This window comes from Bison bison, unplaced genomic scaffold (genome assembly GCF_000754665.1).
Source record: "Bison bison bison isolate TAMUID 2011002044 unplaced genomic scaffold, Bison_UMD1.0 scf7180017864162, whole genome shotgun sequence".
Classification (NCBI taxonomy): Eukaryota; Metazoa; Chordata; class Mammalia; order Artiodactyla; family Bovidae; genus Bison; species Bison bison.
In genome coordinates this window covers 3311543-3316110 of record NW_011494734.1, presented here as the reverse complement: position 1 = coordinate 3316110, position 4568 = coordinate 3311543, and positions in this window count along the sequence as shown.

The following is a 4568-nucleotide window of genomic DNA, read 5'->3' as shown; positions in this document are numbered from 1 at the left end:
GGCTAAAAGACAAAGAAGGTCAAAGGAAGGTCCGAGGACCAGAGTGAAGACTTCAGGCAGAACAAACAGCACTTCTGGCTAAGCCCAATTTGCATAGGGCAGGCCCAGGTGGAGAAAAAAACATAAAAGGAGGAGCCAAAGCGCTTTCTCTCCCATGTGTGCGCGCACACACGCGCTCTCTCTCTCTCTCTCCCCCCACCTCCTCCCCACGCACTCCTCCACTCTCTTCTCTTTGAGTCTTGGATTCTCCTGCTATCTTCTTAAATCAAATGGAGCTGTAACACTGATTTGCCTAAGAGCTGTAGCACGGTTTGTCCAAGACCTAAGAGCTGTGACACACCAAGGGCTTTAATGTCCGTTGCTCCAAATCTTTGTTGTGACGAGACAAAGAACCGAGGAACATATACTCGCGTGACAACTTCAACTAAAATTGGTGCTTGCCAAGAGCATTGCCAATAACTGAACAACAAGGGCATTTGCCATTTCCTTTTGCAGAGACTGGGCTTCCCTGGTAGCTCAGTTGGTAAAGAATCTGCCTGCAAAGTGGGATACCTGAGTTCCGTCCCTGGGTTGGGGAGATCCCCTGGAGAAGGGAACAGCTACCCACTCCAATATCCTGGCCTAGAGAATTCCATGGACTGTATAGAGAATTCCAGGGAGCTGAAGCTCCAACACTTTGGCCACCTGATATGAAGAACCCTGGATGCTAGGAAAGATTGAAGGCAGGAGGAGAAGGGGACGACAGAGAATGAGATGGTTGGATGGCATCACCGACTCAATGGACATGAGTTTGAGCAAACTCCAGGAGTTGGTGATAGACAGGGAAGCCTGGTGTGCTGCAGTCCATGGAGGTCACAAAGAGTCAGACAGGACTGAGTGACTGAACTGAACTGATCTTCCGTGGGGTCGCAGAGTCAGACACTGACTAAGTGACTTTTACTTCACTTTACTTCTACAGAGATTGAACCCTGTGCTGCTGCAGCTGTTGAGTTTCAACACTCCCTAAGGGAGTTCAGGGTGGAGTGAGGCACGCTGTGCTTCAGGGAATCTAGTGAAGCAGGTCTTTAGATAGTTAGGTATTTTCAGGAACAGAGTTCATGATCCCAATCCCTATATCTCTTCATATCTAAAAAAGCACTAAATCCCTTCATGATGACATCAGTTTATGGTCAGGGAAGCCTGGAGTGCTGTAGTCTGTGGGGGTCACAAAGAGTTGGACACAAGTGACTCAACAACAACAAGCTTTAATATACAGAATGGATATACAACAAGGTACTGCTGCATAGCAGTGTGTGCATGCTAAATTGCTTCAGTCGCGTCTGACTCTTTGCAACCCAGTGAACTTTAACCCGCCAGGCTCCTGTTTCCATGGGGATTTTCCAGGCAAGAATACTGGAGTGCGTTGCCAGGCCTTCCCCTAGGGGATCTTCCTGACCCAGGGACTGAACCTGCATCTCCTGCATTACAGGCAGATTCTTTACCACTGAGCCAGTGAGGAAGGACGGGGAGCTTTATTCAATATCCTAGGATGAACCGAAATGGAAAAGAATATTCTAAAAAAGAATGTACATATATATGTGTGTGTGTGAATAATCTTGCCGTATGGCAGAAATTAACAACATTGTAAATTAACTAAATTTCAATCAAAAAAGTAATGTTCTCAGTGAGGGTTGTCCTGACCCTAATAAACACCATCTAGGCCCTTCATTCTCATTCTCCCTGATTCCACATTATTTTTGTCCACAGCACTTACCATCTTCTAACATGTGCTATAATTCCTGTTGTGTTTATTTTATAAAGTTCTCTGCTGCCAGGATCTAAGCTCCATGAGGGCTGATTTCTGCTTTGTTTACTGATGGTTCCCAAAAGCCTAGAAGAGTGCCTTGCACATAATTGACACTCCAAAAAGAAAAGGCAAAACAGAAAACTGTTGAATCTGAGAAATGGAATATTTCCTGTCATATCAAGAAACAAGGATGTCACAGTCATCCGTGACTATAGCCCTTTGGTGTGAGCCATGAGCCCTGAGGGTTCACAGGAAGGCAAATACCTGACATTTAGCAACCATCAGACTACAGCTACTCCCTACGGTGAGCCCTGAGGAAGCTCAGGATTTGAAAAACACAGACACAGTCCCCAGATGGCTGAGATGCGTATCCAAGGGATGATTTCAGAGAGCCCAGACTCTCGCATCTTCCCACAGGCAGAAAAGGGCTAGCTAAATTCCTTAACTTGGGTCATCTGGTTTTCTCTAATTAACAACAATCTTTCAATGTTTAGACTGCCTGCCCTTTGTTGCAAAACTTCTATATAACCTGGCTCCTCCTCTTGCCTCCTCCAGAGCAGTTCTCTCAAGGTTACTTGAGACGCTATCTCCCAAGCTTGAAGTCTCAAAAATATCCGCCTAATAAAATGTAACCCTTAATTTTTAGGTTGCTTGCACTTTTTTCAATGGACAAATCTATGAAAGTAGACAGAAAAGATAGTAAATGCTGTAGGAATATTAATGGGGAGAGGTTATAATGAGCTGGGGACCTGAGGGAAATCTTTATGCAAAAAAACCCACAATTATTTACATTAGTGTTTTCCCTGTGCTTCCCATCAGAGGGTTCGGTTTCAGGGAACTAAGATCCCACAAATCACACAACACGGTCAAAACAAAAATAATAATAAATTGATCTTTGAAAAGTGGATAGGATTTTAACAGAGAAGAGTTAAAAAAAAAAAAGGAAATGTAATTTCTGGGTCATGAAGACTTCTAGGCAAAGAGGATTAAAGGACAAAAAAGCATAATAGTTTATAGTGTGCTAGAGGGAAAAAGGTATAGACTTTGTAGTCACCAACTCTCCTTTGGCAATTCATTTGTTCAAGTCCTTGGAGAAACTGGCTAATCTCTTTAAATCTTTTCCTCATTTGTAAAGTGAAGAGAATGATACTATCACTGAAGACTGTGTAAAGGATTTTTAAAAACCTAAATAATGCACCTGGCACACAGTCATTCCTTAGAAAAACAAATTATTACACTGCTCTAATACACTGACATTTATCAAACATACAGTTGAATTCACTTTCACGATAATACAATTTGAGTCTCTTGACCTGAGTCTCTACAGGTATACCATTGAATCTTCCATAAAATGGGTTAGGGTGGTGCTCAAGCGGTGTGGTGGAGAAGGGCATGGCAACCCATTCCAGTATTCTTGCCTGGAGAATCCCATGGACAGAGGAACCTAGTGGGCTACAGTCCATGGGGTTGCAAGGAGTCAGACACGACTGAGCACCTGAGCACAAGTAGTGTGGAGAATTCCCTCTCTCAGGCACACACTCGCCATGGTCTACAGAGCGACCCTGTATTAGAATCATCAGTTTGGATGATAAAAAAAGAAATTTCTGCTCAGTGAAATGCAATTATTTGTCTAAGTGAGCAAATCTATGAATTGAAAATGGCACCGTGTGTACACAGGACTTCTAATTCCAAGTCTATTACTCTTTTCAAGAAATTCTCTATTTCCAACCATTTTTATGGATTTGAGCCACACAATTATATTGCTGATCCATTGAATCAATGACAAACCTGCGATGTTTCTGAAATCTGTCATTGCAGAGACTTCATTTGATACTTCTGTCTCTCATGGAGAGACTAAGGTAAGAAGAACTGAATTGCTGGAGTGTACCTCTCCAGGCCACTTTCTGCAGCTTATTGAAGATGTTCTCTACATGGTTTTTTCCTTGAAGAAGTTGAACCTCTGCTGGTGGAAACAGTACTAAGGGGAACTCAGCTGGAAATACCCTTTACTTGATTTCACTCCACACATTTATGTAATGACGTTTCCAGTTAAAAAAAAAATTATACTAGCCATTGAGAAATTGATAGAAAAAGAAGTTAAATGACCCAAAACACTTAAAGATATGTGAATAAATACACAATGAGGTGAAAGGGTTGTTGCCATATCCAGGGATTAACAGAGTAAGAAATACTGTGGGAGAAAATCGTGGAAGAGCACTAGGAAATCACTTCAGCAGAGAACACCTGGAGCTATTTCTGAGAATGACAGGCTATGATGAGGGACAGCTGAATACACAAACTTGATAAAATGGGCTTAGATGAAGAGTTGGGGGAGGGGTGATTACTGGAGAGATACAGTGATACCTAGATTAAGCATTTACTCTGAGTAACTGTGCTAAAGAATATAATCATTGTCTGTGCAAAATGGGCAGTTCTTTGTTACTGTCTACAGGCTAAGAAAGATATGTTTGTTAAAAAAAATTTTAACAGAATCAACAAAAAAAGATACTCAAAAGATACTCCAGAATTCACGTTTCTGCATCTCTTAAAGAACTGCCAATTTCTATCAGCTAAAGATATTATACTTTATTTTTTTCTGCAAAGTGAATCTTAGCTGTTAGACTGAAACATGTTTGTATCTAAGATATTTTAAACAAAAATACTTATCTTTTAATATTTTTCTTCAAATGAAGAATATCTGTTTTCTGGAGGTATGCACTGTAGATCCTTTAGGAATCTTTCCTTTTTTTTTTTTTTTTTCAGATTCATCTTTTAAAATAGA